Here is a 10961-nt window from a genome sequence, read left to right on the forward strand (position 1 = left end):
AAATTGGAAGATAATTTAACATAACATAACAATTACAGCACGGAAACAGGCCATTAGGCCCTTCTAGTCCGCACCGAACCAAACACCCCTTTCTAGTCCCACCTCCCTGCACAATGCCCATAACCCTCCATCTTCTTCTCATCCATATACCTGTCCAACCTTTTCTTAAATAATACAATTGACTCCGCCGCCACTATTTCTCCCGGAAGATCATTCCACACGGCTACCACTCTCTGAGTAAAGAAGTTCCCCCTCATGTTACCTCTAAACCTCTGCCCCTTAATTCTTAACTCATGTCCTCTTGTTTTAATCTTTCCTCTTCTTAACGGAAATAGTCTATCCACATCCAATCTGTCTATCCCTTTCATAATCTTAAATACTTCTATCAAATCCCCTCTCAACCTTCTACGCTCCAAAGAATAAAGACCTAATCTGTCCAATCTCTCCCTATACTCTAGATGCTTAAACCCAGGTAACATTCTGGTAAACCTTCTCTGCACTCTCTCCACTCTGTTTATATCCTTCCTATAATTAGGCGACCAGAACTGCACACAGAACTCCAAATTAGGCCGCACCAACGTCTTATACAATCTCAACATCACCTCCCAACTCCTATATTCCATGCAATGATTGATAAAGGCCAGCATACTAAAAGCCTTCTTCACCACCCTATTCACGTGAGTTTCTACCTTCAGGGAACGATGTACCATTACTCCTAAATCTTTCTGCTCTTCTGTATTCCTCAATGCTCTCCCATTTACCACGTATGTCCTATTCTGATTCTTCTTACCAAAATGAAGCACCTCACACTTATCAGCATTAAATTCCATCTGCCATTTTTCAGCCCACTTTTCTAAGCAGCCCAAATCCCTCTGCAATCCTTGAAAACCTTCTTCATTATCCACTATTCCACCTATCGTCTGCATATTTACTAATCCAATTCACCACCCCATCATCTAGATCATTAATGTATATAACAAACAACAATGGGCCCAATACAGATCCTTGAGGCACACCACTGGTCACCGGCCTCCAACCTGACAGACAATTATCCACTACCACTCTCTGGCCTCTCCCTTTCAGCCAATGTTCAATCCATTTGACTATCTCAAAATTTATACCTAAAGACTGCACCTTCCTAACTAACCTTCCATGTGGTACCTTATCGAAGGCCTTACTGAAGTCCATATAGACAACATCCACTGCGCTACCCTCATCCACATTCCTAGTCACCTCTTCAAAAAATTCAATCAGATTGGTCAAACATGACCTTCCTCCCACAAATCCATGTTGAGTGCTCCTGATCAGACCCTGTCTATCCAGATGTTTATAAGTACTATCTCTAAGAATTTTCTCCATTAATTTACCTACCACAGACGTCAAACTTACCAGGCTTCCTCCTTGAACCCTTTTTAAATAACGGAACCACATGCGCAATGCGCCAATCCTCCGGCACTATCCCCATATCTAATGACATTTGGAAAATTACCGCCAGAGCCTCTGCTATTTCCTCCTTCACTTCTCTCAATGTCCTGGGGAAGATCCCGTCTGGTCCCGGAGACTTATCCACCTTTATATTCTTCAAAAGCCTTAAAACTACACCTTTTGTAATCTCTATATTCTCCATATTTACCCAATTTGCTTTTTTTTATCTCACATCTCCCAATATCCTTCTCCTTAGTGAATACCGAAGAAAAGAAACTGTTCAATATCTCCCCCATTTCTCTAGGCTCCACACACAGTTTTCCGCTCTGATTTTCTAAGGGACCAATTTTGTGACAACATTGTTTGACGGGTTTAATGTATTTTAGATTTTGTACTTTAAATGAATGGGGGGGAGGTAGGGAGGGTGGGATGGGAGAAAATGACACTGTATATATTTGAAAAGGAAAATGTATGTATCTTGGTCAATGTGGTTTATGGTGTGAAAAATAAAAAAAATTTTAAAAAAAGCTTTTACCTCCATACTTTGCATTCCATGACTTTTCACAGAATGGTGTGAGTTTAATCACTTTCAACCATTTTTCACAATTCCTCCTTTTTTCTCTTTACCGTGTATTTCTGATTAAACACATTATTGTTCACTTTCTTTTGCTTTGCCCATGGGACGAGACTAGTACAGGTAGCTGGTTAAGAACGCGGACATGGGGAATTAAGTAGAGCAGGTAACAACATCCACTCCCACCTTTAGGTGTGGGGGTCAATTTAAACCCCTTTGTCCGATTCCACCATTCCTTTCCCCCGGGTAACCATGAATAAATTTTACATCCACACACCCAATATGTGCCATTTACAGGCTGCGGAATTCTCATTTGTGTGACGGTCCAATTCTGTATGCAATTGGAAACTCCTAGTTGGAATGGAGAAGATCAATTTATATTACAGAGAAAAGTTATATTCTTAAGTCCCTCCTCAAAAGGGAGCCACACTCCAGACTGAGTAGTTACTGACCTTGTTGGTTTTGGTCGTATAGACCACCCTTTGTATTTATCTTCAGTGGTTGGATCACTGTTGCTGGGCAAGGTATATATATCAAATAATTCGTGTAGGGAGGGAGGGACAGATATTAAGGAGACTCCTGACTTGCCATGGTGTGGTATTTTCGCACATACCCAACAATCGGTTTGATTTTGGTTCTTAGCATAATTAGTACATAGAGAGATAAAAGAATTTTTAGGTTCAACACGCAAAACTATGATATGTATAAGTACAAATTGAAATAGTAAGCGTAAAAGTTTCATTATTGTAGTTTTCTTTTCTGTCCCTTTTTACTCCTCTTTCCTTCCTTCTTTGGCTGGTGGTGGGATCACTGGTCCCTTTATTCTTGAAGCATGTGTCCACCCCTTTTCCTTCATTTGGACCGCTGTTTCTGTGGTCAACAGTACCAGATATGATCCGTTCCACCGGGGCTGAAACTTTTCTTCTTTCCACGATTTGATCAGGACCCAGTCACCAGCATTCACAGAGTGGACAGGGAAATCCAGAGGAGGGCTCTGCACCAGCAGACCCTTAGCATTTAAATCTGCAAGAGAATGAGAGATTGCCAGTAAATAGTTCCTTAAAAACACATCATTACTTTTGACTGTAGGTATTCCTTCTACACACCCCAAATATGGGAGTCCAAACAACATCTCGTAAAGGGATATTCTAATGTTTGTCGTGGGGCGGTCTGAATTCTGAGAAGAGCTATCGGTAAGTTCCCCTTCTGATGTCCTGGTACATGTACTATGGGAATTCTTTCTGGTTTGATTAATGCTTCTAAAGTCTTTTCAATTAGTTGCTCATGAGCTAGTTCTTTTCCTCTTGCTGTAATCATCCCTCGTTCTTTCCAAATTTCCCCAAGTGTGTGTACCACTCCAAACACATATTTCAAATCTGTATATATGGTACCTTCCTGCCCTTCCAACAGTTCCAGGGCTCTCATTAGGGCATACAACTCGCAGGACTGAGCGGACCAGCTGCCACGCAGACGACCAGTTTCCACTTTGGTTCCAGTAACTCCATCAACGATAGCATATCCACTGTAACTCTTCCCATCTATACAGCTTGACGATCCATCTATGAACCACCGTTGTCCTTCTGAGAGGGGCTCCTCTTCTAAGTCATCTCAATTTTTCGTTTGCAGCTTGACCACCTCGCTACAGTCATGCCCTGAGTCCTCTGGTTCTTTATCTTCTCCTGACGAGTACAGGAACTGTGAAGGGTTCAGACTTTTATCTGTACAAATAGTTAAGTCATCTTTCTCCATTAAGATTGGCTCATACTTTAAAATTCTCGAGTCTGTGAGACTTCTGAGTTAAAATGGTTCTGACAGTGTGGGAGTGAATACAGCCAGACTCCCTCCAAAGGTAAATTTTCGGCTTTCTTCCACTAATGCTGCCGTGGCTACTACTGTTTGAATGCATTCCAGCCACCCTCGTGACGCTGGGTCCAACATTTTTGAGAGGAATGCCACAGGTTGCCTCTAGCCTCCTCTTTTCTGAGCTAGCACTCCCAAAGCTATCCCTTTTCCCACATTTACAAACAAGTGGAAAGGTTGATTAATATCAACCAAAGCCAGGACCAGAGCATTAATCAAGTCTTTCTCCAAGCGATTAAATTCCTGCTGTTCCTCTAGGTTCCACTCCACATTTTCTTTTTCTCTACTTAGTTTTTCATACAAGAATCAGACTTTCTGTGCATATTTATCTATCCACATCTGGCAATACCCAATTAATCCAAGGAACTTCCTTATCTCCTTCTGATTTTTAGGTATAGGCAGACCAGTGATACTTGCAATTCGTTCAGGTCCGATTCTCTTTTTCCCTTGGCTAATCAAGTGTCCCAAATACCTTACTTCCTGTTCGACGAATTGCAGTTTGTTCTTAGAAATTCTTAACCCTTTCTCTCCTAAGAAGTTTAGCAACTCAATAGTGGATTCACGAACTTCATTTTCCTTTGTTCCTGAAATCAACAGATTGTCTTACATACTGTATTAACTGTGTTCCCAGAGTGCTTGAGTGTTCTTCTTACTTGCTCTAAAACTTGTCCAAATAGATTAAGAGATTCTGTAAACCCTTGGGGGAGGACTGTCCATCGATACTGCTGTTTTCTTCCTGAGTGAGGTTCCTCCCACTCAAATGCAAACAAGTCCCGACTATTCTCATCCTAGTGGCAACTCTAAAAAGCATCTTTCAAATCTACAACACTAAACCACTTCTGTTCCAGGGGAATTCGATTCAATATGTAATAGGGGCTTTGGACTACTGGATGTCGTGTCTGAACAATCTTATTTAATTCTCGTAGATCCTGGACCAAGTAGAAAGTCCCATACGTTTTCCGTACAGGGAGGACAGGGGTGTTATAAGGAGACATACAACTTTCTAGCATTCTATCTCACAGCAAATTTTCAATCACCGGCTGAAGGCCTCTTCATCCTTCTACCGAAATAGAATATTGTTTCACCCGTACTGGCTGGAACCCCTCCTTTAGGGTTATTTTGAGTGGGGTTATTTGCAGTCCTCCCCTGTTTCTCTCTCCGGCCCAGACACAGTCCCCAATGTCCTGGATATCCTCTTCCCTCAATGGGTACAATTTCACCATTATACATCCTTCCACTAGAGCAGTACCGACACCTAGTCTAATTTGCAGATCTCATCCCATCAGATTCACCCCAGCTTGAGGAACCAGAATCAGATCTTGAATTGTCTCCCTGTCTTTATACTTCACACAGACCCCCTGTAGTGTGTGTCGAAAGAACCAAAGACTTGTTGATCCAAACCAAGGCTTTTATTAACTAAAAGACTGGAGCATATCACAAGTAGGTTGACCAGTCCAAAATGACCTGGTCTGGCTAGGAGTACTCGTGGTCACTTGTCTCTCCCTCCTCCATCAGCCTTAGGACTTCCATTTGACTACGTAGTCTTTGTTTATCCTCCTGTCCAGGAGGCTTCTCCTGCCTACCCTTTGCTTTTTTTTCCTTTCCTGATTTTTCCTGTCCTGCTCCTTTCTATATGCATATTCTTTCTGGAGGACATCCATAGGTTTACTGTCCCCCCCTTCGCTTACAGCGTTAGTTTGTCAACCTGCAAGCCTATCTCCTTTCTTGCGCTAACAGGCACCACTTTCCAATCTTTAATGAATTCATCATCCCGACCAACCGACCAATGGCCAGCCTTCTCTAATTCCTTTTATTATTAGATCTCTTAAATCCCGCATATTCCTACTTCCCTCCTCCTGCTTCTTGTCCCAGTCTGACTTAACAATTGAAAATTTAGCTTCTGCGGCAGCCGCCTGGTGGTCTCTCTCCCAAATTCTCATTCCTGCCCGCCGGACCATTTGTCTTTCTTCTGCAGTGAATAAAGTTCCTAATATCGATTGCATTTCACCCCAGGTATATATGTTAGGTCCCAAGAATTGATCCAACTGTTCAGCCAAGTCTTGGGGGTCTTCTAAGAGACTTTTCATCTTTTTAAAGTTTCTCACCTGTACTGGTAAGAGGAACGTTGACGAATCCCAAAGCCCCTCCTCCTATCGGAACCTCCCTCAAAGGGAACATTTGCCAATCGGCTTGATCTTTCTTTTCCTTTCTCTCCAACGGAAAGGATTTTATATCATCCTGTAGTATTTCCACCTTGCCCTTTCTCTTTTTCTCGGGTTTTTCCGTGCCCCTCTGTCCTGCCTCCTCCGGCTCAGGGGCACTGGCCTCTACCCTTCCAACGGGCTCCCTCACCAATCAGTGATCCCCGGGAGGAATATCACCAGCATCCTGGTGATCCTCCCCTCCCCTCTGACTGTCATACAGTGGGGGCAGGTGCTTCAAAGGATCCCAGGGAGTTACGTCTTCCTCCTCATGTTTTTACAGCAACCTTAAACAATTTGGTCCCTCGGATCCAACACGCTGCATAATCTGACTCCTCTGGGTCTGGAGGGCTTCTTTCATTTATGAATAAATTTAATTTCTGACATATCCAATCTTCATCTGACCCCAGTCAGGGCCATCAAACCGAAGACTCCAGAATCGGAGTCTGAGGCCATTTGTAATAACAAAACTTTATCATAGTTTCCTTGGTCTTTCCCTAGGTCTTTCCCCGACCCCAGTTTCCTAACATCCGCCCCAACGGACTATCGGGCGGAATGTCAATCCCGGGACCCCCACTCTGGAGTCCCTTCTTCTCTTGGGTAGTCTTATTACCCATATCCCTGTCAGATCACTCACGCCTGACAGAATCCTGGTCACCAAAGTAGTACTTAATAGTCAATTTTTCTTACCCGGGTCTCGTGCACGAGAGTTGCCCCGGCCGAACCACTCCTTCTGGAGTCCCTTCATTCTGTTCCACTCACTCTACTGGAGCTTTCCTAGGTCCTGTTCTCCAGAATCTCCTGTCTGGATGTCACTCGTTCAAACCGCTGATGGCAAGCAAGGAAATCAGAGACCACTGAAATCAGTGGGGTGCACCTTTCGTTCTTTGATAGCCAGTCGCCAAATGGTGGGAGTTGAGGATCCCAGACAAGCCCCCAAGCTTGTGAAATATAAAGTGTTCACAATCACTACTCTGGAGACAACGTCTTGGAGAACAGATTCAGCTTTATTTCAAGTCTGCAGAGTCAGGTGCCCCTGGTCTGGAGGTTCAGAATCATCACTCTTTTGTACAGTCCCGGGCTCAATATCACCCCACCTTCATTTACCTTCTTCCAATCAGAATCTTAGTACATTACAATATTCTCCTTCTCCCTTCCATCAATCCAGGTATCACTCAGTTCCTGCTTCTTCATACATCGCATGTTATGTTAATTAGTTCATTCCCTCCTTAAGGGCTTCCAAGTTAATATTCATGTCTCTATTAAGCAAGCGCAGTACTAGCTATAAACTACCTTAGGTCACTGTACCAGCCTGAACCAGATCCTTGGGGCTCCTGATAAGAAGGGGCCCACTAGCCAGTACTGTCTACTCTCAAGCTTTTATCTACATACTTTGCATTCCATCACTTTTCACAAAATGGTGCGAGTTTAATCACTTTCAACCATTTTTCACACTGACATCCCCACTCTAAAATATCACTTGGCACAGTTGTCCAAGGTAAGTCTGGAACCAGATGAAGCTGTAATAGATCCTTCTCCTGGTGTGGCTTAGTGCAATTTTGCACCTCTTGGTCATCCCAGGCCAAGAAGAGATGTTCCTTGCCCTCCATTTTGTTGCCGCTGCTCCCGGATGCCCTCTGTGCAGAATTTTGATGTATGTCTTCTGGAGCGGGTTGGGAATTCACAGCTCTCTGGCCTTTCATTACGATCCCTTCCTGGATGAGTGGCTTGTCACGGAACGGGAAGTAGGGGTGCACCACTGGTGGCAGACTGCGCTGCTTATTCGGCCAACCACCGTTGGTGAACGTGCCAAGGGTCTTTGAAGTAGCGGCATCTGCCAAGTGTCTCCTTCACTCCTCCAGGTGAGATGGGGATATGTGAGTGACTGTCATGTCAAAATTCTCCTCCTCGTCAACCAGTGGGACAGTGGAGTCTCTGGGGGCATGAGACAGATGTATTTCCTTTCTGCACTTGTATACCAGGGTGATATTGTATTTCTTAAGCCTGAGCGTCATCCTCTGTAACCTTGCTGAAGCTGTGTGTATGGGCTTCTTCTATATTGTGACCAGGGTTTGGTGATCAGTCTCTATGGTCACTGGCTTACCATACATCTAGTCCTTAAACTTGGAACAGATGTCACGAGCCCAAATATTCTATCACACAGGCAAAAACCACCGCCAACAATTCTTTCTCGATTTGCACATACCTGGTCTCTGTATCATTGGGTGACCTCGAAGCATAGGCCACTGGCTTTCCATCTTGCAAGCATGCCGCGCCAAGCCCATACTGCGAGGCGTCACAGGTCAGTATTACTGGCTTTCTGACATCATGATATGACAAAACCGATGGGCATGACATGCTTCTTTAAAATGTCGAAAGCATTCTGTTACCGCTTGTGCCCAGTCCACTCCACATCCTTTGCGTAAGCTGTCTCAATAGAGCCGTGAGTTCCCTTGAGTTTGGGATGAACTTGTCCAGGTAGTTAACCATACCAAGAAACCTCTGTAGGGCTGCAATGTCCCCCAGCACCGGCATCTCACTGATTGCCTTAGTTTTTGAGGGGTCTGCATTGGAAAAAACGTGGCCAACGTAGCCCACCTGGTTCAGCCGGAACCTGCACTTGAGGGGGGTTGAGCCTCAGGTTCACCTTTCTGGCACCGTTGAGCACTTTAAATTGGCATCGTGTTCCTCTACGTTCTTCCCACCCATGAGTATGTCATCGACTATCATGACACAGGGGTACCCGGCAAAAACGTGTTCCTGGAACAGATCTCTGGAACACTTCACTGGCCAAATTAATTCCAAACGGCATTCGCAGAGATCTGTACTAACCGAAAAAAGTGCTGAATGTAGTCAGTAATGATGATTAACTCCAAAAGGAGTTCTTGGCGTCTAGGACTGAGAATATGGTGGCGCCAGCCATTTGTGCAGTAACCTCTTCCACGGTCCGCATCGGATGGTGTGGTCTCTTTAGGGCTGTGTCGAGGTCCTGCGGGTTAATGCATATCTGGATTTCTTGCCCATCCTTGTTGGCGGCTCCTCGTTCGGCTATGAAACCGGAGTAATTACACCCAACTCCTGCATTCTGTCCAGCTCAGCCACAGGTATGCAATGCACCGGACGAACCATAGGTCTTAAGTCCGGGTCAAGCCTCATGGAATACAATACTGGCAGCCACCCAAGCTCTTCTGAAATGAAAGCGCTATATTCGCATTCTTAGGCCAAGCCAAGGCAGAACATCCTCATGGACAATGAAAAATATCTGTAAATGTAACTAACCTTGTAGATAGCACTGCAGCTTTACCATCCCAATGGTTTTGATCATGCTGCCCCCCGTATGCCATGAGACTTGTTGACTTGATGCATGACTTGATCTGTTCCCCTTTTATTAGTCGACAATGTCTTCTCTGACAAGACGTTGCACTTGGCTCCTGTGTCGACCTTCATTTCCGATGCCTTGCCATTGACCTTTATGGTTACAAAAGCTTCATTGTTTCCCCTAATCTGTGTCTCCAGAGAGTTCACTGCCATCCGACGAAATATGTTTCTTTTGTGTTGTTTTCATCCTGTTCAGGATCCAGTGGGTCAATCGTCCTTCTAGCTCTAGGCCTGGTATTGATCTACTGTCTGGATCTGCAGGATCTTTTGAACTGGTTCCACTTTCTGCAGGCTCGACTGCGTGGTCACCTCGGCAGTTGTTGCACTCTATAATGGACAATGATGTGGTTTGGTCTGGCCGGCTTCTTCCTGTTCTCCAGCCATGGTTTCTTTGCAGATCCCACCTGGGCTACATCAATGCTCGTGGTAGGCTGCTGTGGAGAGGCTAACGTCTTACTATTCTCCTCAGTCATTTCATAAATCAGACAGGTAGAGATGGTTTCCACTAGCAGTGTCACTGTTGTGCAGAAGCACCTTCCTTGTGCTGTCATTATAAATGCCACAGACCAGCATGTCTCTGGTTAATTCCTCGCAGAACATTCCGAAGTTGCAGGTCTTTGCTCTGATCTTTAAATCGCTGACTTATGATTGGTTCGCCAGGGTTTTGATCTTTTGTATTAAATTTGTGCCTTTCTATCATGATATTGCACATTTCTTAAAATTTCTTTTTCAAGCCCCCAGGGGCCTCTCTTGATCCTGCTGGACTGAGAATCTGCTCCTCTTCGCACACTTCACGTAGAAACGAATGATATCTCCCTCTCTATGGCTTCCGGACCTGCAAAATTTAATAAAATGTACGTTTTGGTGCAGGCAGGCTTGTCACCAAGCCTCGTCGCGATAAATCTATTATATGCTCTTGTCCGAAAATACGCCAATTCTCAGCAACGTTACCCTTGTGAGAGATTAGTACAACTGATATAAAAATATGAAAATGAAGAAACTAAAATTGATACATGGGTAAATGAATAAAGCCAGTATGAACAGGATAAGACATGAATATTAGAATGCAGGAAGCAGAATCAGTCTGAGTATGAATGAGATAAGGGTCTTCTAGCCCCAGATAGAATTAGCAGGTTTGCATATGTAATTAGTAAGCCTTAGACAGTATTAGCCAGTTCTACATATGAAGAGGACACAGCCCTGAGGGTCGGGAAGGTGTAAATTAGAACAAAGACAGGGTTGTGAATAAGGGCAATGAGATGATAACACCAACAGGATACCCCCTGGTCCTCCAAGTGTACAGAAACAGCACGTAGGCAGGCAGGATTTCCTAAAGCCAAACCTCTCCAGGAGGCAGAAGAATGTAAGGTTGGGTGAGCCCCAGTGTATGTGTGTATTCCCATCCCATGGTAAGGGGAAGCACCCAACTTTGCATTGTTTTTTAATAAATGTTCTTTGTTCTCAATTTTTGTCTCGAGCAATTTCTGTGAAGGTACATCTATTTCTAACACCCTCAAGGATGA

Source organism: Narcine bancroftii, chromosome 3 (genome assembly GCF_036971445.1).
Source record: "Narcine bancroftii isolate sNarBan1 chromosome 3, sNarBan1.hap1, whole genome shotgun sequence".
Classification (NCBI taxonomy): Eukaryota; Metazoa; Chordata; class Chondrichthyes; order Torpediniformes; family Narcinidae; genus Narcine; species Narcine bancroftii.